The sequence below is a fragment of the Chelonia mydas genome, chromosome 2, assembly GCF_015237465.2.
Source record: "Chelonia mydas isolate rCheMyd1 chromosome 2, rCheMyd1.pri.v2, whole genome shotgun sequence".
Classification (NCBI taxonomy): domain Eukaryota; kingdom Metazoa; phylum Chordata; order Testudines; family Cheloniidae; genus Chelonia; species Chelonia mydas.
Window position 1 is genome coordinate 3721674 of NC_057850.1, and position 22628 is coordinate 3744301.

Below are 22628 nucleotides of genomic sequence, written 5' to 3' on the forward strand. Positions count from 1 at the left end.
CGATAGGACACCCACAGCCAGACACACACACACAGATCTCTGTCTCAGTCAGTCTCTCTCTCTCTCTCTCACACACACCGTGTGCGGGAGCCTAGGGCTGGGGGCAGGGGAGAGCGGCCCCCCCCAGCAGAGCGCCCCCCCCGGTCTGCCCGCACGGCGCAGACCCCGGGCGTTGGGGCTGGTTTCAGTCAATAGCAGCAGCTGTGACCTGGAGCGTTTGCTGCGGGCTCCGGCGGGGGGGGGGACGCCGGCCGGGGGGGGGGGGCGAAGGGGGGCTCACACCCCTCACAGCCCCAGCGCGCTGGGGAAAGCGCCGGGGGCAGCCGGCTGGAAACAGCCGTGTGGGCTCGGTTTGGCCAAGGGACCGCTGTGCCGTGCCTGGGGGGCAGACACCTGGGGGGAGGGGGGCGGGTCTTAGCATGGCTGACGGGCTGAGAAAAGGGACGTGTAAGGAAGACAAGTGTGTATGTATGCGGGGGTGGGGGAGTGTGTGGGGATAATAGATGGGATATACGGGGACAGATCGATAGATGACCTGTACCTATGGGGAATATGGGTGGATGGATGGACGGACAGACAGAAGGCTGCATACAGGGCTGGCTGGACAGAGGGCTGTGTATGGGGATGGACAGACAGAGGGCTGTGAGCAGTGATAGATGGCCAGCCAGAGGGCTGTGCATGGGGATGGATGGACAAAGACAGACAGACAGAGGATGGGGTACAGGGCTGGCTGGACAAAGAGCTGAGTATGGGGCTGGACAGACATAGGGCTGTGTACAGGACTGGCTGGACAGATGGAGGGTGGTGTACGGGGATGGACGGACAGACGGAGGGCGGTGTACAGGGCTGGCTGGACAGACAGAGGGCGGTGTACAGGGCTGGACAGACAGATGGAGGGTGGTGTACGGGGCTGGCTGGACAGACAGAGGGCGGTGTACGGGGATGGACGGACAGACGGAGGGTGGTGTACGGGGCTGGCTGGACAGACAGAGGGCTGTGTACGGGGATGGACAGACAGACGGAGGGCGGCGTACGGGGCTGGCTGGACAGACGGAAGGCGGCGTACGGGGCTGGACGGACAGACGGAGCGCTGTGTATGGGGATGGACGGACACACAGAGGGCTGTGTACGGGGATGGATGGACAGAGGGCGACAGCTGCATAGACGCAGCCGGCAGCATTAGCTCTGTTATTAAACTTCTTGGCAGGCTTGACTCTCTCAGTTCTTTCTGGCTGATCAGTTCCAGAGCTGCCCTGGGAGTCACCAAAGGGGGATGGTTCCCTTCAACCCCCCCCCCCCCCGAACATCCCCCACTCCCAAGGTATCCCCAGGTCTCCTTTCCCCACCTACAGCTGAATGCAGCCGGGGCCTGCTCCCTGCATGGGGGTGCGGGGTGGCTGCTGCTCGGTACCATGGACAGCGCCCACTGGCTGCCACCCCTTGAAGTGGGGGAGAGGCCTCGTTTGAGGCCAGCGTGGGGCCTGGTGGGTCACTGTCCAAGCCCTTCACCCCCCAGCTCTCAGGGCAGCATGGGGGGGGGGCAGGACAAGTCTGAGGTGAGCCATAAAAGCCTCTGAGCACCTGGCACGAGGCCACCCGGAGCTCCCAGGCGAGGGCCCCTTTGAAACAGCCCTTCGGAGGGGGCAGCATGCACAGGGGACGTGCTCCCGCCTCCTCCCACCCCCAGGGGCACTAGCAGGGGTTGCCATGACACCCTCCCCTGTGAACGGCGCAGGCCTGACCGCTCAGCTTAAAGACCCCTGGGCTCCCCTTCCTGTCCAGCCACACGGTGCCCCTTGAAGAGCTCTCAGGTCCCAGTGCCCCACCAGCCACCAAGGACAGAAGGGGCAACCACCACACAGTGGCCAGTGTGCGTGAGCATGTCTCCCACTAGTGGTTGCCCTGAGCCTGCTGCTTGCAGCTCAGGGACAGCTGGTTTTAGCTCAGCCGGCAGGGGCTTTTGGTGCTGAAGGTCCCAGGTTCAATCCTTGCTATTGACCCCCAGGGTGTTGGCAGCTCTGAGCCGCTGTGCATTGCACGAGATGGCAGGGGACTCCCAATTAACACAGGGGCAAGGCCAGAGCTGGCATCAGCAGGTGCTTTGCCTGTGTGAAGACAGAGCACAGCTGCCAGGCTCTGCGCCTAAGGGCTGCCCTCCCTCACCCTGGCATGCGCAGCGTGCGAAATGCTCTGGCTGGGGGGTGATTTGCTTTCTCTGTATTTACGATGGTTTCACTGAAGCTCAGGCCGTGCATTGGCCCATGGGTGGAAAGGTCAGCGGCTCTCCCAGGAGGGCAGGACAGTTGCTGCCTGTCATCACAGGGGGCCGAGTTCACAGGTGCTCTCAGCTGGCGGCCCGGCTGCTGGAGATGAAGGTAGGGTTGTGTATTCAGGTGTGTGTGTGTGTGTGGGGGGGGTGGTTTATAAGCTGGGTGGGTTTTATACGGGTGCGTCACACACAAAACTGCTCCTTGCGTGGGGCAGGTCTCACACCTCGCTGTGTATGAGGGTGCAGCCCCCATTGAGCTGCCCCGAGGGGTGAGCAGCTCAGCAGCCGCCCCGCAGAGCGGGTGAGCCAAGGGCCCCTGGAGGGTGAGCTGGCCGGGGGCTGCCTCGGGCTATTGAGGCGCTGACGCTCGCGGCTGTAACATCCCAACAATCCCCGTTGTCCGGGTGAAGCCGGCCAGAGCAGGGCCCCGGCCTGTCGGTGAGGCACAGCACTTCCAGGGGACCATCCCCAGGGTGGTTGCATCCCCTAGAGCTGCACCCAACCCAACCCCCACTTCCCAGAGCACCCCCCGCTCTGGCCCACTGCTCTGTAGAGCTACCCAGCTGGCTGCTGGAGAAAGGGCTCAGTGTGGGGCAGTTTCTTGTGTTAACCGGTGTCAGAAAACGGGTTCCCCGAGTCACACTGGGAGCGTCCTCCACAGCTTTCACCCAAGAAGCCCCTGCAAATATTTGTTCACTAAGTCTCACGCCATCCCCTGAGGTCGGTCAGGGGCAGCTCACTCACCTGCCAAATGCAGCCGTCTCTAGGGTGGCACGTGGGAGCTGCACGGCAGCACTGACAAAATAAGGAAAGAAGAGCGCCCCCCCAGGTGTACTTGGCGCTACAGAGGGAGCGCAGTTGGCAGGACCAGCCCTTCAAGCTCACGCACAGCACAGCAGACCCCCAAACAAAGAACTAAAAATCCCTCAGATAAGGAGAAGGGGAAAAAAAAAAAAAAAAAAGAAGAGGGACACATGCAAGTCTCAGATGAACCACAGGGTTAGAAGGGAGCGCAAGGGTCAGCTACTCTCACCCCCTGCCAAAGTGAAGGATTTGTTGTGTCCGACCCTGTGAAGAAGCGGGACTGTTCTTAATGTTTCCTCTGAATAGTGTGGGGGTGCCTCAGTTTCCCCAATGCAGTTCTTAAGTATCTAGGGGGTGGGGTAAGGGTGTATGATCATTGCAGAGCCCTAGAGGGCAGGTGTGTGCAGGGGTCTGGACACAGAGAATGGCCGACACCCTGTTTCCTGGCCACTGATGGCCTGACCCTTCCCCCCTGCAAGGTGAGAGCTAAAGGGGTGGAGAACAAAGGAATCAGGTGCCCTCCTGGCCCGGGACAGGGACAAAGCCCAGAAGAGGAGGGACTGGAGAGAGTCAGTTTGGGGCTGGCTGGGGACATGGAGTGAAGGGCAGACGTGGTTGTCTGACTCACTGCCCCCCAAAATGGACCCAGCTGAGGGGTCCTGTTCTCTGCACCTACAAGCTCTGGTTTAGACCATGTTCCTGTCGTCTAATAAACCTTCTGTTTTACTGGCTGGCTGAGAGTCACATCTGACTGCAGAGTTGCGGGGCAGGACCCTCTGGCTTCCCCAGGAGCCCCGCCTGAGCGGACTCGCTGTGGGAAGCGCACGGAGGGGCAGAGGATGCTGAATGCTCCGAGGTCAGACCCAGGAAGGGGGAAGCCGGGTGAGCTGTGTGTCCTGCACAGGCTGTTCCCAGAAAGGAGACTTCCCCAGAGCCCTGGCTGGCTTCGTAGGGAGCAGTTCCAGAGCATCGCCCGGTGACTCCGTGACAGACCCACCCAAGACAGATGGCTAGCGAGCCTCCTTTTGGAGCCCCCCAGTGAAGGGGCTTCACATCACTGAGTGCACGTCTGGAAGGGGCTCCAGTGCTAAGGGCAGGATAAGAATCCCATGAGAACAGACTAGAGAGGCTCCCACCCCAGGATTATGTCTCCTCTGCAAAGGATAGCCACCCCCTTCTAGTGAATCCACAGCCCTGCCCCTACGGGGGTCTCTTATCCAAATGCTGACCAGGGCTCCCTCCTGCTTAGCTTTAAAGCACTCCTAGGCCATATGAGCCCAGCTACCAGCACTCACCCATCTCTTCGTGGCAGTCGTAGGTGCCGGGAATCATTGCAATTAGCCAGCCCATTGTGCCAACCTTTGTCGATAAATCCAATACATAATTTCACTGCAATTAGCAGCTCCTGGCTCCCAGCTCCCGCTCCGTCCCCATGGCAGGGAAGCGAAGCTGACAGGTAAAGTCGCACACCAGCAGGCCTGCCACTGGCAGAATATCCCCTGGGGTTTGCAAAGTGCCCAGAAAGCCATGGAGCAGGAGTCAAAGCCACTCGCTGCCCAAGCAGGGTGCTCCAGAGGCAGTGTGGCCTGGGGCCACCTGCTGGAGCCATGCAGCCAATCCCAAGTCACCCCACTTAGCTCTGCCTCAGTTTCCTCTTCAGTAATGAAGGGTTGTCAGGCACGCCATAGCGAGGAAGCACCATGGGCTATTATTCAGGGTATTGAAAGGGCCAAAGCGTTCCTATGAGTTACCAAGTAGCCTCCTACCCTCCAAACTCAGCCACGCGGGCTAAAGTCAGTGTGCTCGCAGCCTAGTGCGGGGATGGGGGCAGTGGGAAGGATGTTCCTAGATAACCATGGGCAGCCTCTCCTAGGGGGGGGACTCTCTCAGGGCTCCTGGCACTAACACAGACTGCTTGCACAGCGGGGGGTGAGTCACTCCCCTGCTCTGTCCCTCAGTTTCTCCCCCTCAATTTACAGGGGGACACAGTCAGGCTCCCAGGTTGTCTGAGGCAGATCACGGATGTCTGCCAAGTGCTTGGAGGTCCCTGGCTGGAAGGAGGCCAGCATGTTATCACCTGCAGGGAAATGAAGGCCGATCAGGGAGCAAAATGAGACACAGGCAACGTCTTCAAACTGTTGCCCCAGCAACGGATTTGCCTGGCGCCCTCACACACTGGGTGCCGTACAGAGACACTAGAGGGTTGGTCTACACGGCAACTGAAAACCCACAACTGGCCTGTGCCAGCTGACTCGGGCTATGGGGCGGTTTCGTTGCAGTGTTGACGTTCGGGGTTAGGCTCTGGGAGTCGGGACCCAGCGAGGAGGCAGGGCCAGAGCTGGGGATGCGGCCTGAGCCCAAACATCTACAGTGCGATGAAACAGCCCCTGAGCCCAAGTCAGCTGGCCTGGGCCAGCCACAGGCGTCTACTGGAAGCGCAGATCTACCCTAAGGAACACCAGTCAGCATCCTGGGGCCAGCGCCCAACCTCCCACCCTCTGCACTCAGAGCTAAGAGCACACGGAGTGACCAGGCCTGGATGGAGGTGATGGGCAACAGAGCGGCGAGTCTGGTTGGGGGACAGGGAGACCAAATCCTGCTGCTGACATCATGCCCCCAGCTCCACCCAGATCAGCTGCCCTGTGAGCACACATGGCACAACACTGGCAGGCAGACCCCTGTCCTGGTCAGGAAGGGCCTCGCCCCCCAGGCACCCCTTGGGAGTGGCTGCATTAGACAGACGTGTCCAGGGACCTGCTGCCAGGCCTATGCCTAGAGCCTGTTAAAGGGCTCTTATTGGAGAGCGGTCAAGTTGCTAGTAAAACTGAATTAGCAGCAACAGGCTTAAAGAGCCACAGCAGAGCCAGGGCTCGGGGAGCCGTAAAACGGCCCGTACCGCAGGCCTCCGAGGGGCTGACCAGCAGGGCGGGGCCGGCGCTAGCCGCACGCGGGCAGGCTGCAGCATGCGCCTGGCGGAGAGGCCCCAGGGGTTACCAGGCGGTGCTGAGCTCAGTGGCGATGCCGTGGCGGGTACATAAGCGAAGCAGGGCCAGCGTTCATGGGGGGGGAGACAATCCCCAGAGGCAGGGCAGGAAACGGGGTGATCTCTAGAGAGAACTGGCTGGCCCATAGAGGGCACACTAGGGACAAGGACAGCACCATCCAGAGCCACTGGGCAATCTGAATTGCTGCTGCTCTGCTGATATTTTGGAGCCAAACGAGGCCCCAGCCCAAAAGGAAGGGGGGGGTGTTATCGGATGGATGCTCTTTCCTCAGCATCAGGCTTGACCGAGCACAGTGCTAGGAGGCACTGTGCTGCCGGGGGGGGGAGGGAGGGGGCGGCTCAGGAGGGAGCTCTCTCCTCCGAGTCACGCTGAGCCCAGGGCAGTGCAAGGGGTAGGGTGGCCTCAGTAGGAGGCGCTCTCCCCTTTACATCAGTCCAGGCCCTAGGGCAGGGCTCGGGGTGCTCCGCTGCAGGGAGAGGAGGGTTTGTTTTCAGCAGGCCCCCGTGTCATGAGACAGCTGCAGGGAGACCGTGCCAGACCCCAGGAGCGGGATGAGAGATCTCATGCCAAGCGTGCAGAGACTACAGGAAGGGTCACGGAGGAGGCCAACGGTAACTGAGCAAGGGCAACCCCCCCCCAGCCGTCTGTCTCACCTCCTGCTCTAGGGGCTGGGCCCCCTTCGAGGGTAAGAGCCAACTACTGCTACCAGCCAAAGGAGTTACTTCTTCAGCTCCAGTGGCAGAGGCATTGGCTCTGAAGGAGAGGGGTTCGAACTCCCTGCTGCCCCGGGGTTGTTAGACGAGCAGGTGGAAAGAGACCGGGTGTGAGATCAGCTTCTCATGAAGAGTACCAAGATGGCCAGGAAGCAGGAGCAACCGGGCCCGGATTGCTGAGGAACGGGCTGTATCTGTGTGAGATATTAATCCCCAGCGCCGCACCAGTCAGACAAGAGCCGGCGAACAAAGCAGCTGCTTTCTGCAGAGCTGTTCTAATTGCACTAATTTACCTAGTGCAACTCAATTAGCAGATCTCATGAATTTCTAGAATGTCACTTCATTTACCCAGATGATCCCCCCCAGGCAGGATCCGGGACAGCTGCCAAGAAAGCAAGACCGAAGACAGGTGGTGAGTGTGTGAGGGAGCGCACACAAGACATGCTGCTGCGCGCACCCACGGCCACACACGTATTCACACTGCAGCAGGTCATCTGGGAGCTGCCTTCTCCATCAGCTGACTCCACTCTCCTCTACCGAGCCTCTGAGCCCCATCTCAAGCCGGGGTAGGAAGAGCTCTCCGGCAGGGAAATGGGCTCCCACACTTAATAATAATACATGGGACACTTACAGCCAGACCGGAGGAGGTGCGGGGGGAGAGTCCGACCTGCCCTAGGACATGGCCCCAATGGGGAACTCCCTGCAGCACAGCCCCCCTTAGCTCTGGGGCCAGGGCTCCTGCAGAGGGAACAGCACCCATGAAGCTTTTCTATCCACCCAGCCCCTCCATCCCCCCAGCACAGCCCGGGGCCCTGCTGTGCAAACACGGTCTAGTTCTCTCCCCAAGCCATCTGTGCAGAGCCCCAGGCGGCTTGGCTTCCCACCCCACGGCCCCGTTCCCGCTGGAGCTGTGATAGGAACATGCAGGCTGGATCATCAGATCTGGCCCAGGGGCTCCCGGTAGCCCACATGCATAATAAAGGGTGAGAGCAGGCCCATTAGTTACCAGCCTAGTCCTGACCCACGGTCCTATGGCCATGTCTCAATTTCACACCTCCAGCCACACAGCTCCCCATAGCCCTGGGATCAGCAGTGACTTCCAGAGGAAGGCATCCTCTGCAGAGCACCCCCCCCATACAGCACAGCACCCCCTGGTGCTGACCTGGGGCACTGGACTCAGCACTAAGGATGAAGAGCACCCCTTACTGAGTCACCAATACCCCTAACCTACCCCCATTTCCTACCCACCCCCCAGCTCTTGCTCCATTGGCTGGGGCAGGGGGTGGGGGGGAAAAGGGGAGCTGACTCACCCTCCCACAGCACTAAACAACCCACAAAGGCTGATGCTGGGAGAAGAGAATTTGACTTCATTTGCCAACAGGGATGTCCCCAGCTTCCTCCCCTCCCATTGACATAGGGGGGTTAGCAGCCCCTCTCCTCACCCCCAGGGCCGGAGGGAGCAAGAGAGGCGGAAGAGTAGGAGGCTGCTGGTTATGGCACTGGGCTGGGAGCCAGGAGAGCTGCATTCAGACTCTGTGCACAAGCCCAGACGAGGCACCTCCCCATCGGCAGGGCAGGGCTTGGCACTCCCCCAGCTCCTGGAGGGGGTGAAAATGATCTAACGAGTGTCAGAGGCACAGCAGTGACAGGGGCCTTCTACGTAGGCATTTAGGAGCTTGGGGAGCTGTGCAGAGAGCAGGAAGGGGCTGTCAAGCTCTGCATGGCATGACAGGGAACATCCCCAGGGGGCATGATTGCCGGGGGGGTCTGGGGCAGGCTCAGGAGTCACTTACCTCTGGCTGTGTTGGCTCAGATCCCCTACCCCTGGAAGAGGTTAGGTCCAGTCCCCCACCTCCCAGCAGAACAAGTGTTCAGATGGCCAGGAGTGCAGAGAAAGCTCCCAACCTTCACCTCTCCAGGGTATAACAGCAACACCGCCGGGGGTCCCTCCAAGTCAGAGGGGAGCTCCCACCCTCCCCTCACTGAGGCCACCAGCCTTGGGCCCCTGGTGAAAAACACCAGCACCAGAGCTGATCTACACCCCTCCCTGCAAGCCTAGATTCTTCAGCTCTGCTACACTCCCTGGGGAAGCCCGGCTCACAAGTCCAAGCAATCCCAATCCCAATCCCAATCCCAATCCCAATCCCAATCCCAATCCCAATCCCAATCCCAATCCCAATCCCAATCCCAATCCCAATCCCAATCCCAATCCCAATCCCAATCCCAATCCCAATCCAGGCATTTCCCCAGCCACCCTTCACAACACCACTCTTACTCCCTACCATAAAATGAGGGAAAGGAGCTGTTTATATACAGCTTCCCTTCCCAGCATTCCCGGCTGTGAGGCCTACAGCTCCCATCAGCCCTAGGAACTACAACTCCCACAATTCAACTCTGTCTGGGCCAGGATCCTCCTTTGGCTTATCCTGCGAATGCACCCTGTTACAGGCCAGCTGTCATGTGACAGTTGCAAAGTCAAGCCTGCCAAAGTTAGGAAATGCCCAATTTCCGGCTGCCCCTTTGTGCTGCAGTTCAGAAATGAGCAGCATCGGCAAAGCTGGCACGGGGGGTGGAGGGAGCCCAGGCAGGGATATTAGTGGTGGTGAGGGTTGCGATTTAAGGGCACTGGCCGAGCTGTGTGGGGTGGGGAGCGCAAGGCTGGGATAGCAGGGGGCCTGCGGGTTGGGATGGATGGGTGCCGGCAGGTTTGCCAGCTCTCGGACTGTCGTTTCTCACGCTAATGAAATCTTCACCCACGACGTAGCAAAGAAACATTTTGAACAGCCCCATGGTGCATTTTATGGCACATGGAACAAATCTCCCCAGCGGATAATCCCCTGCCCTGCCCCCCAACCCCCACCCTATGGCCACAGCTGCGGTGTCCGGCCTCTGCCTGGAAAGTGAACCGTCCAATCCCTGAGCCAGAGCAGCACTGGGCCAAGCAGGGGCAGGGACGACAAGTGGCAACGTTCGAGCCGCCCGGAGCTGAGAGCCTGCCGCTCTGTGGGCCCCGCTGCTGCTCTGGTCACTGAGCAGACGGGGGAAGTGAGAGGACAGGCTAAGTGAGCAGCTGGGCTAAGCGAGCGACAGGCTAAGTGAGCAACAGGCTAATCAAATGGTTGGGCTAAGCGAGCGGACGGGCTGAGTGAGCGACAGGCTGAGCGAGCGACAGGCTGAGCGAGCAGATGGGCTAAGCGAGCGGACGGGCTAAGCGAGTGGAAGGGCTAAGCGAGCGACAGGCTGAGCGAGCAGATGGCTAAGCGAGCGACAGGCTGAGTGAGCAATGGGCTAAGCGAGTGGAAGGGCTAAGCGAGCGGACGGGCTAAGCGAGCGACAGGCTAAGCGAGCAGATGGGCTAAGCGAGCGACAGGCTGAGCGAGCGATGGGCTAAGCGAGCAGATGGGCTAAGCGAGCGATGGGCTAAGCGAGCGACAGGCTGAGCGAGCAGATGGCTAAGCGAGCGACAGGCTGAGTGAGCAATGGGCTAAGCGAGCGACGAGCTAAGCGAGTGGAAGGGCTAAGCGAGCGACGGGCTAAGCGAGCAGATGGGCTAAGCGAGCGACAGGCTGAGCGAGCGATGGGCTAAGCGAGTGTCACGGAGTGTCGGGGAGTCCAGGCCCTGCACCCCTCTTCCTGGGATTCACTGAGACTCTCAGCCAGCCAGTAAAACAGAAGGTTTATTGGACAACAGGAACACAGTCCAAAACAGAGCTTGTGGGTACCCCCAGGACCCCTCAGTCAAGTCCTTCTGGGGGAGCAGGGAGCTTAGACCCCAGCCCTGGGGTTCCCTGTGTTCCTCCACCCAGCCCCAAACTGAAACTAAACCCACCCAGCAGGTTCCCTGCTGCAGCCTCCGTCCACATTCCTGGGCAGAGGTGTTACCTCCCCCTCCCCCTCCTGGCTCAGGTGACAGGCTCTCAGGTCTCCCGTCCCCAGGGCACATTCCCAGGTCAACACTCCCCCCTCCCTGCTGCGTCACATCGTCACATCTCTCCCCCCTTCGAGACTGAACTGAGCGGGGTCACTCTGACCAGTGACCTGGGGAAGTTCGGGGCCCCCTCTCCGGGACAGCGCATCCGCTATCATGTCGGCACTTCCCTTCACGTGGACCACGTCCATGTCGTAATCCTGCAGGAGCAGGCTCCACCTCAGGAGCTTGGCGTTGGCTCCTTTCATCTGGTGCAGCCAGGTCAGGGGAGAGTGGTCGGTGTAGACGGTGAAGTGTCGCCCGAAGAGATAGGGCTCTAGTTTCCTGAGGGCCCACACCAGGGCCAGGCACTCCTTCTCGATGGCCGCGTAGTGTTGCTCCCGGGGTAGCAACTTCTTGCTCAGGTACACGATGGGGTGTCTCTCCCCCTTTCCATCCTCCTGCATTAACACCACCCCCAGTCCCGTGTCTGAGGCGTCGGTGAACACCACAAAGGGCTTGTCAAAGTCTGGGTTTGCCAGAACTGGGCCACTGACCAGAGCCTCCTTCAGCGCCCGGAAAGCCTCCTGGCACTGCTCGGTCCAGACCACCTTGTCTGGCTTCCCCTTCTTGCATAGCTCAGTGATGGGGGTGGCTATGGCGCTAAAGCGGGGCACAAACCTTCGGTAGTATCCTGCCATCCCAATAAAGGCTTGGACCTGCTTTTTGGTGTGGGGAGCAGGCCAGTCTCTGATCACCTCCACCTTGGCCGGTTCCGGCTTTAGGCGGCCGCTCCCCACCCGATGGCCCAGGTAAGATACTTCAGCCATCCCCACCTTGCACTTCTCCGCTTTTACAGTCAGCCCAGCCCCCTGGAGTCGGTCCAGCACTTGTCTAACCTGGGACACGTGGTCCTCCCAGGTCTGGCTAAAGACACAGATGTCATCAATATACGCCACGGCAAAACTCTCCATCCCCCTCAGTAGCTGATCCACCAGGCGCTGGAAGGTGGCCGGCGCTCCCTTGAGGCCGAAAGGCAGGGTCAGGAACTCATAGAGCCCCAGAGGGGTGATAAAGGCCGATTTCAGCCGGGCATCTGCATCCAGCGGCACTTGCCAGTAGCCCTTTGTAAGGTCCATGGTGGTAAGGTACCGAGCTCCTCCCAGCTTGTCTAGGAGCTCGTCCGGCCTGGGCATGGGGTAGGCATCAGATACAGTGATGGCATTGAGCTTCCGATAGTCCACACAGAACCGGACCGACTCGTCCTTTTTGGGGACCAGCCCCACCGGCGAGGCCCAAGGGCTGGCAGATGGCTGGATCACCCCCAAAGCCAGCATGTCCCGGACCTCTCTTTCCAGGTCCTGAGCAGTTTTCCCTGTGACTCGGAAGGGGGGAGCATCTTATCGGCGGGTGCGACCCTGTCTGCACCCGGTGGACAGTCAGATTAGTGCGTCCAGGCTGGTTGGAAAACAGCTGTCGGTACAGATGCAGCACCCCCCTGATCTCAGCTTGCTGGGCAGGGGTTAGCTGATCCGAGAGGGGAATTGTTTCCAGGGGGGAATCAGCTCTTGTCCCAGGGAATAGATCTACTAAAGGGTCATCTCCCTGCTCCTCCCACTGTCCACACACGGCCAACACCACATTCCCCCCGGCATAATAGGGCTTCATCATATTCACATGGTACACCCAGCGGTGGTGCGCCCGGTTCGACAGCTCCATCACATAGTTTACCTCGTTTAGCTGCTTGACGACCTTGAAAGGGCCCTCCCAGGCGGCCTGTAGTTTGTTCTTTCTCACGGGGATGAGAACCATCACCGGATCCCCAGTGGCGTAGGCACGGGCCCACGCCGTGCAGTCATACCAGACCTTCTGCTTCCTCTGGGCTCTGGCCAGATTCTCCCTGGCCAGGCCCATGAGTTCAGCCAGTCTCTCTCGGAAGATCAGGACATACTCCACCACTGACTCTCCATCGGGAGTGGCCTTCCCCTCTCCTGCGTCTCTCATCAGGTCCAGGGGGCCCCTCACCCTCCTTCCATATAACAGTTCGAAAGGCGAAAACCCGGTAGACTCCTGGGGCACCTCCCTGTACGCGAACAGCAGGTGAGGTAAGTACTTGTCCCAATCCTGCGGGTGCTGATGCATAAAGGTTTTCAGCATCATCTTTAGCGTCCCATTGAACCTCTCCACCAGCCCATTGGACTGGGGGTGATAAGCTGAGGCCCAGTCGTGCCGGACCCCACATTTCTCCCACAAGCACCGGAGCAGGGCCGACATGAAGTTGGACCCTTGGTCTGTCAAGACTTCCTTGGGGAACCCCACTCGGCTGAAAATGGTCAGGAGCGCATCTGCCACGGTGTCGGCTTCAATGGAAACTAAGGGCACTGCCTCGGGGTAGCGGGTGGCAAAATCTACCACCACCAGAATGTATTTCTTCCCCAACCGGGTCGTCTTGCTGAGAGGCCCCATGATGTCCATGGCCACCTTCTGGAAAGGCTCCTCTATGATGGGCAAAGGTCTCAAAGGCGCTTTCCCCTTGTCCCGGGCCTTCCCCACCCTCTGACAGGGGTCACAGGATCAGCAATACTGCCGGACCGTGGTAAAGACCCCGGGCCAGTAAAAGTTCTGTAGCAACCTCTGCCGGGTGCGCCGGATTCCCTGGTGCCCTACGAGGGGGATGTCATGGGCCAGGTACAGGAGCTTGCGGCGATAGTTCTGGGGGACCACCTGCTGCCTCCTGATCCCACAGGACTCCCCTTCCCCTGGGGGAGCCCATTCTCGGTACAGGAACCCCTTCTCCCACAGGAACCTCTCCTGGCAGCCTCTCCTCATGGTCCGTACCACCCTGAGGTCGGCCAGGTCCCTGAGCTTCCGCAAGGAGGGATCTTTGTGCAACTCGGCCCGGAACTCAGCGGCTGGGGAAGGGATGGGGACCGGTTCCCCCTCATTGGCCAGGTCTGAGGCCTCAGCCTCTCTGAGCCGTGCCCCTCGGCGCTCCCTCCCCACCAGGGTAGGGTCCTGCGCCTCCGGTGTGGTACCCTCCCCAAGGTCAGGGTGCAGTGCCCCTCGCCAGCTCTGGCTACCGGTCACAACCAGGGCGGTCTGGGGCTTGCTTGGCCAGTCCTCTAGGTCTCCCCCCATCAAAACCTCAGTGGGCAAATGATGGTGTACCCCCACATCCTTGGGGCCCTCCTTGGCCCCCCATTTCAGGTGTACCCTTGCCATGGGCACCTTAAATGGGGTCCCGCCCACCCCCGTCAGGGTCAGGTAGGTGTTGGGCACCACCCGATCTGGGGCCACCACCTCGGGCCGGGCCAGCGTCACCTCCACTCCCGTATCCCAGTATCCATTGACCTTCCTCCCATCCACCTGCAGGGGAACAAGGCACTCTCTCCGGAGGGACAACTCCGCGCCCACCCTGTAAACTGAGCATCCTGAGTCCAGAGCCTCCAGCCCTCTGGCGGGGCTGGCTGGGGGTGCTCTTCCCTCCCGAGCAGATAGTAAGCTGGCAGCCCCCCTTGCCTGGGCCGTCTTCCCCTCGTCCAGCTGGGTCCCTACCCAGTTAACCCTGGGTAGGTTGGGTCTGCTCAGTCTGTCCCTGAGCCTGGGGCACTGGATCCGTACGTGGCCTCTCTGGCCATAGTGATAGCAGCTCAGGTCACGTTGGTCCCCTCGAGCAGGTCGGAGGGGCCCGACGCCAGGCGTTCCCCTTTGGAGGGGGTTCTCCCTATTTCCCCGCTGGGAGGCCCCATGGTGACTCTCTCTCTGCATCGGGGGGGGGGGGGGGGGGCTGTTCTTTTGGGACTCCTCCCTGCTACCCCCTGACCGACTGTTCACAAACTCATCGGCCAGCTGCCCTGCGTGCTGGGGGTTCGCGAGCTTTTTGTCCACCAGCCACAGCCTCAGGTCGGAAGGGCACTGTTCATACAGGTGCTCCAGTACGAACAGGTCAAGCAGGTCCTCTTTAGCTTGGGCCCCAGCTGTCCACTTGCGGGCATATCCCTGCATCCGGTTGACCAGTTGTAGGTAGGTGACCTCAGGCGTTTTACGCTGACTCCGGAACCTTCTCCGGTACGTCTCGGGGGTCAGCCCGAACTCACGGAGCAGGGCCTGTTTGAACAGTTCGTAGTCCCCTGCCTCCGGCCCTGTCATTCGGCTGTACACCTCCACGGCTTTGGGGTCCAGTAAGGGGGTGAGGAACTGGAGCCTGTCTGCAGGGTCAACCCTGTGCATCTCACAGGCATTCTCAAAGGCCGTCAGGAAGCTATCGATGTCCTCCCCCTCCTTCCGCTGGGCCAGGAAGCCCTTATCAAAGCTCCTTGCAGTCTTGGGTCCCCCCTCACTCACCACAGCCGGGGCCCCACTGCTCCTCAGCCTGGCCAGCTCCAGTTCATGCTGTCTTTGTTTCTCCTTCTCCTGACGTTCCCGCTCCTTCTCCTCCTGCTCATGTTGACGTTGTTTTTCATGATCCTCCAGCTCCCTCATTTTCCTCTCCCTCTCCCATTCCAGCCGCATCCGCTCCAGGGACGGGGAGCTCCGCCGGGAGGATCCCCTGCTGGCTGCCGGGGTCATGGTGCCCTCGGTATTCGCTGGGCTTCCCCCAACCCCTCCCCCAGGCCCAGGTAGGAAGGGTCTCGGGATGTCCTTGGCAGCAGTCTGACCCCTCCCAGCCCGGTCAGGCCCCAGGGCCCACGCTGCGTCCGCCGGGCGGCTTCCCTCCGGGACAGGGATCGGGTCATCCAAGCGATCCCTCTCCTCCAGCTGGGCAATCAGCTGTTCCTTGGTGGACCTCCCGATGCGCAGCCCCCTCTGCCTGCACAGCTCCACCAGGTCGCTCTTAAGGCGTTTAGCGTACATCTCCCTGCTTGCCACTCGCAGGCCGGGCAGCTTTCCACCGTTTCCAGGAAAAACCCCTCGTGTGCCAGTCCTTCTTGAGGTCACCACCTCTTTGCCAGGGTCGAGCTACAGACTCCTCCGCCCCTGGGACCACTCGCTGCAATCCCCCGGGGGACGCTGTTACTGCGAAAGTCCTTCTCTCTGGTCACACACTCCCAGGGGTTAACCGCCCCCTGGAACTGTCTCTCTCTGAATCTTCAGCACGCCTGGTCCCCGTCAATCCCCCTTCGTGTTACTGTTCCCCAGTCACTTACTGCAGGAAGCGCCGTTCACGGGGTGCAGTACATCCCACTGCTGCCACCAGTTGTCACGGAGTGTGCGGGAGTCCAGGCCCTGCACCCCTCTTCCTGGGATTCACAGGTTTCAGAGTAGCAGCCGTGTTAGTCTGTATTCGCAAAAAGAAAAGGAGTACTTGTGGCACCTTAGAGACTAACCAATTTATTTGAGCATATAAATTGGTTAGTCTCTAAGGTGCCACAAGTACTCCTTTTCTTCCTGGGATTCACTGAGACTCTCAGCCAGCCAGTAAAACAGAAGGTTTATTGGACAACAGGAACACCGTCCAAAACAGAGCTTGTGGGTACACCCAGGACCCCTCAGTCAAGTCCTTCTGGGGGAGCAGGGAGCTTAGACCCCAGCCCTGGGGTTCCCTGCGTTCCTCCACCCAGCCCCAAACTGAAACTAAACCCCCCCAGCAGGCTCCCTCCTGCAGCCTCTGTCCACGTTCCTGGGCAGAGGTGTTACCTCCCCCTCCCCCTCCTGGCTCAGGTGACAGGCTCTCAGGTCTCCCATCCCCAGGGCACATTCCCAGGTCAACACTCCCCCCTCCCTGCTGTGTCACAGCGAGCGACGGGCTAAGTGAGCGGATGGGCTAAGCGAGCGATGGGCTAAGTGAGTGGAAGGGCTAAGCAAGCGACAGGCTGAGCGAGCGACGGGCTAAGTGAGCGGATGGGCTAAGCGAGCGATGGGCTAAGTGAGTGGAAGGGCTAAGCGAGCGATGGGCTAAGCGAGCGATGGGCTAAGTGAGTGGAAGGGCTAAGCAAGCGATGGGCTAAGCGAGCGATGGGCTAAGCGAGCGACAGGCTGAGCGAGCGATGGGCTAAGCAAGCGATGGGCTCACACCCACTGCATCTGCCATCCCCGTGGGATGCTCTTGTGGCTGAAGCGCCCTGGCACAAGGAGCTGGCCCGGGGCACAAACTTTCATTCTCCATCCCCGTCCCCCCGCAGGGGCAGCTCACTGGGCCCTGGGCCCTGCGGCGTAACCAGGAATTTTCCAGAGCTTGCCCTGGGTCGGGGCTGAGCTAAGGGCCGGGCTACCTACAATCAGGTGCGTTTGTACTGCAGATGGGCCCAAATATCCTTCCCAGCATGCACTGGGACTCGCATGAGCATGGGCATCACCAGACTGGATCAGACCCGGTGGTCCATCCAGCCCAGTCCCCTGGCCACTCTGCTGCATCTGAGGGAGGTGCAGGAACCCCCCCGGTGGCCAATACTGGAATAACCTGCCCCTGGGGGGAGTTAGCCCCTAACGCCCTCGGTGTGGGGCTGGCTGGAGGGCGGTGTCCTTTAGACTGTTTTTTTGCCCTTCCCCCCAACCCCCCATGTGACTCTGGACATCAACTCCCCCTGCTGCAACACAGCCGCTCTCCATCTCCTCCCTATCTCTTGAGTGTTTTCTGTCCCCTCCTTTCCTGGGTTTCCCCGCCCCCCCCAGCTCCATTTCTTCCCCTCCCCCTTCTTAGGAGCACAGACTCTGCTCCCCCCACCCCTGCATTGTGGGGATCAGTGTGTGCCCCACAGCCCTTCCATGGTGATGCTGACTCAGTAGACAGAGCTGAGGGCTAAGCACTGAGGTCGAGGAGGGCCCAGGCTAGGGTGGGTTCATCTTTGCAGGGTACTGGATGGGTTTGTGCCTCAGTTTCCCACAAGGAGCAGCAGTGTTAGGAGCCTCTGCAGTTGGCAAGGTTTGGAAGCCAGCAGGATGGAAAAGGATCTGGCTGGATGCTGGGCTCCCCCGACCCCTTGGGCTCCCAGCCGTGCTGTGGGCACTGCCCCCTGCTCTGCAAGCGGCTCTTTGCTGGAATCCCAACAGCTGGCATGGGGCCCTGAGAGCCGGCAGTGCCAGGGTCACACGCATCATCTGCCTGCCAAGCTCTTAAGCCCGGCACTAATGGTTTGTTTTCCCTCTGAATGCACAGCTGTTTGTCTCGCATGAGCAGCCCTGGTGGCAAATGGGGATCAGGTCTCAGGGCGCCCTGCTGCCCTCCCAACTCCCCACTCGGCATGCCATCCCCACCCCATGCTGGGACCCCACTGCCCTATGTCTGCCTCTCATGCCAGAGTGACACAGCTGGGTATGCTCTGGGTATCCCAAGGGCAGGCACAGGCTGGGCAGTGCCAGCTTCCCCCACCTGCCCTGGGGGGTGGGGGGGCTTCCAGGGCGAGGAGGCCTGAGTCCAGCCAGCTCACTAGTGAAATGAGTCCGGGCCCCTGGTGTCTGTATTGCGCCTGCCCAGGGACTGCCCAGGCCCTGGAGGCTGAGCTGAGCGCCTCTCTCCCCCTCGGGGGGGCAGGGTGAGCATGCTGGCAGGGGGCCAGGTCCGGGAGCAGCTTGCCCTGCCCTGTGCACTTAGTGACTCCTGCTTGTTGAAAGGCAACACCCTCCCGCACACCCCCTTGTGGCACAGCATGGCGCCGCACGCACCCTGCCTCAGTTTCCTTTCCTTCAGGGCCCCTTAAGAGCTCCACACCATCCCAAAGCCGGTAAGACAGGATCCCCGCACTGGGGTTCCATGAAGTCCAAAGAAACATGAACTAAAGTCTCTCACCTTGGGCTCAGGGGTTCCCCAGGCTCCTCCTTAGGGTGTGTGGTTCGCAGCCGTGGCCTGGGGGCACCTCTTCCCTATGAGCGCGTCACTCATGGGGACACCTCCCTGCAGCTGGGCCCTAACGGCCTTTTCTCAGGCCCACGGGCTCCTTAGTCACTCAGCTGCCTCCCTTTGCAGGAGTTAGTCATGGGCGGGCTGGGCCAACCACCCGTGCCACTGCCCCTCCCTGGCCACGTCTGCGGGGGAGCTCACCGACTCCACTGGCTGGTGGACCATGCAGATCCCAACGGAGCGCTGGGCCCAGCAGGCCAAGGAGCTCACAGAGGTGGGCCAGGGCACATCTCGCCTGCTCCCACTCCTGCCCCCAGCACTGACTGGTCACCCTGTCACCACAGGGGGTGCTGCTGGGGGGCACAGCCAGCCAGTTCCTTTGCCCCCCAGCGCGGCCCCCTATTGCCCCAGCTGGGGGGGGGGGCGGCACAGGGTGTGGGGGGATGGGAGCACCCCCACCTACCACACATCCAATCAGAGAGCTGTCCACGGCCCCCGGGCTTGGCATCTAACGCAAACCTGCTCATGCCGGAAGGACAGCCGGGCTCGCGACAAGCCAGGCAGGGGATTGCTAATATTGCTCCGCCAGGAGCACCTGGAGGCTGCGGCTAAGCTCCTGCCCCCGCAGGACGTGCCCTGACACGCTGACACGCTAAACAGGCACGACATGGCGGGAGCATGAGCCCCGTTTTCCAGCTGGGGACCCCAGGCACAGGGTGGTGGAGTGATTTGTCCAGGGACACCCAGGGCGGCCGTGGGGGAGCTGGATTGAACCGGGTCACCCAGAGGTGGCGTGGGGCCAGGACCCTAACCCGGGTTAAGGTGGAACTCGATGCATGTGTGACCAGGATTAGCTGACGGGGTCATCTGCACCTGCAGGGACTGGACTCAGTGACCCAGGGGCCCTTTCCAGCCGACGTGCTTCTGTCTCCCGCCTAGAGCCCTGCAACCTGACCCCAACCCTCCAGTTCCGACTACCAGCCTCGGGTGTGGGTCAGGTCAGCTGAGAAAACAATGGGCCCCTCTCACGCTGGGGCGTAGCTCTCCTCCTGCCCATGGGGCAGGCACGCCGGTGCGTGCCGCACAAGGGGTGGGAGAGCGTCTCTTTGCGCAGCGCACCCAACCAGCGGGGGGGGGGGCAGATGCAGCAGCGGGGCATGCAGCCACTGCTGTGCCGACCGCAGGCACAGGGGGTTCCCTGACCCCACCAGAGCTGCACGTGACTCTGTGCAACAGTCCTGCCCGGCCAGGAGCCCCCCTGCTGCCTCATGGGGCTACAGGTTCCCCAGGCTTCCAGCCTACCCTTGATCCAGTTCCTGCCCCAGCTTTGTTCCAGCTCCTTTCAGCCTCGTCTGTGCCCTCCCCTGACCCTGCTCCAGCCCTGTTCTGACCCACTCCAGCCCTGCCCCCACTCCTGACCCCGACCCTTGGACTGACTCCAACCCGGCTTCAACCCTTGGCCTGCATCGAAATGCCGACTGCGATCCTGATTTGGCTAGTCCGCAGGCTTGGACCTCAGGTCTGACCCATGACCTGTCCCAAGACCCCGGTTTCAGCGCTGCCCTCAGCATAGTCCCGTCTCTACATCCGGCTGCGACCACAGCTCCACCCACCAGGCCTCACTTGGGTGGGCTTGGGTCCAGTTCAGGCCTAAAAATGTGGCCCACGCAGACCCCTGTGCCTGACTCCAGTCCACTGCCTTAACCGCGAGGCTACCCTGGCTCTCAGACCCGGCTGAGGGGAGCCAGCACACTGTGACCGCTGCCTATCATTCTCCTGGTGCTGCCTTGTCTGGCTGTTGTCTCATACTGAGCTTGTCGGCTCTTTGGGGTGGGCCTATGGTTTGGTCAGTGTTTGTACAGAGCCTAGCACAACGCCAGACAGCTCCACGGTCCCTCGGCGCTAGGATAATACAAATCAGTAATAATGTTCCAACACGTCTTCTAGCGAGGGGGGGCAGAGAGCCCTGGGCCACCTTTAAACTGGCACCCCAGGTTCCATATGAACCCCCTCGTTTTCAGCCACTCACTGCTTTTACCAGCACTCACCAGCCTCAGGCCCTGCCCCGAAGGCGAATTTTGGTTTGAAGGGAAAAGAGCTGGTTCTGCCGTTCCAATTCTCAGGGAGAGAGGCAGCGTGTGAGTGAAACGGCCACCTGCCTTCTGGTAACCATTGTTCCTCACGATGTGTCGCATGCGTCCATTCCACTGTGGTGTGTTCACGTCCCGTGCAATGGTGCCAGCGAGTTTGCCCGAGCGGCACCAGCAGGGGCAGCCCTGACTGCAGCCTGGCATCGCTTGTGTCCTGAGCCACAAGCACCCAGGGTGGAGCCATCCCTCCTCACCTTCCTTGCTGTGCCTTGCACACCCGTATCTTGTCTTCAGTGGCGTCTAGTTACTGGATAACTCTTTCGTGGCTCTTGGTTTTTATCCAGCCCCAGGCCAAGGACAGAGGGGACTTCTGCAGTGAATGGCGCGGCCCTGGCAGAACTTCCCCCGGTGCTGGGGGCAGGTCTAGGCCCTTGGCCTGAAGCAGAATTTAAGTCATTCCCAGACCTCACCCTGCTGCCCAGCATCACAGGGGATTTCAGCAGGAGACAGGAGCGTGCAGCTACACGTGTGGCCAGCGTACGTGGCTAGCTGAGCCATAACACGTACTCGGGGGGTGGAGGCCGAGGCAAGGAATAGCCTGTGGGCTCAGCGGCCCGTCTCCCAGCCGGAACAGCGTATTCCCCGGGGGCACCGATTAGTGCTTTGCCCAGACTCGTTTCCAGGGTGCTGAGCAACCGGGCTCATGCGCCTGCCCTCCGGCAGCTATTGCAGTCTAACAAGGCTCATTTCCCTGGGCTTCACCTGCCTCTCGGATCTCCTGCTACAGCCCAACGAACTGGAGCAAGCAGAGAAATGAGCCATAATTACAATACACCCGATTCCAGGCTGTGACCCTCATTAGCAGCTTTCTGACACTGGTCTGTGCACACGTTGTTTACACGAAGGACCTAGAGCAAATGCACCATTTGGTCCCACTGCTCTTCAGTTGGCCCAGAACGGAGGCCAAACAAAACTTCCCCGGGGCCTCGACTCGCCGGGTGGGTGGAGCCAGAGGAAAGGACTTTCCAGCACTCCTCAAAGGGCAGCACTCGGGAAAACACCCATCACAGCCACCAGCCTTGTAGTAACCGTCTGGCCAACTCAGAGGCGGTTCTCTCCCAGGGCCCAGGTCCTCTGCACCTTGTGTGCTCATCTCAGAGACATCCCGGCCTGACGGGACCCTTGGGGCATCTTGTCTGACCGCCTCCCAATCACCCCGCTGGTCGGCCCCATCACTTGTTTGGCTATAGGCAGCCAGGCCGGCTCTGAAGCCTTCAAGAGATGGAGAATCCACCACTTGGCTTGGTTGGTTGTTCCAGAGGCTACTGACCCTGACTGACAAACACGTCTAACTGGTTTAACGTCCAGCCCTCGGCTCTTGTTCCGCATTTCGCCCCTACGCCAAAGAGCCCTTTAGAACACGCTGCCTCCCCCGTGGTTAGGAACCACACGCTCCCCACCTGTTGTGTACGTACACATGGGATGGGTCGCTGGCGCGGCACGGCCTGGCAAGACGCTCGGTTGAGATCCGCGGCGCAGACGCCCCTTTCCAGCACAGCCGTCCCCCGCTCTGCAGCTCGAACCCCCCCGGACGCTGTAGGAGCCAGCGCGCGGGCAGCAGGAGCGGAGAGTTTAGAGCCAGCGGCTGGATGTAAAATTGGCAGTGGTGAAAACCCGGAGGAGAAGGAAGACTCGGGGGGATTTATTTTCTACTGGTTCCCTGCAAAGCCTCTGTGAAACTCCCAGCTCTGGGCTGAGGGCTGGGCCGGGCACCAGCACCTCTGATCTTCAAGAGCTGGCGACAAAGCGAGGCAAGTGCCTTCCTGCCCGATGCTGGGGAGCACGGGGAGCGTGGCGCTTTCCTCTGAGCTTTGGCACTTCTTGAGCTGAACAACGTGTGTAGCTTGCCAGGGCTCGGAGAATTCCCAGCCTCAGCACAATGGGAAATTCGGGGCTCTGCTTTGCCCCTCCAGCGCCAGGCAAGCTACCCACTGCCACAGCTGGCCGGAGAGAGCTCCCGCGCTGTTGCTATGATCCGTGGCCTGGGTGTGTGGATCGCCAGA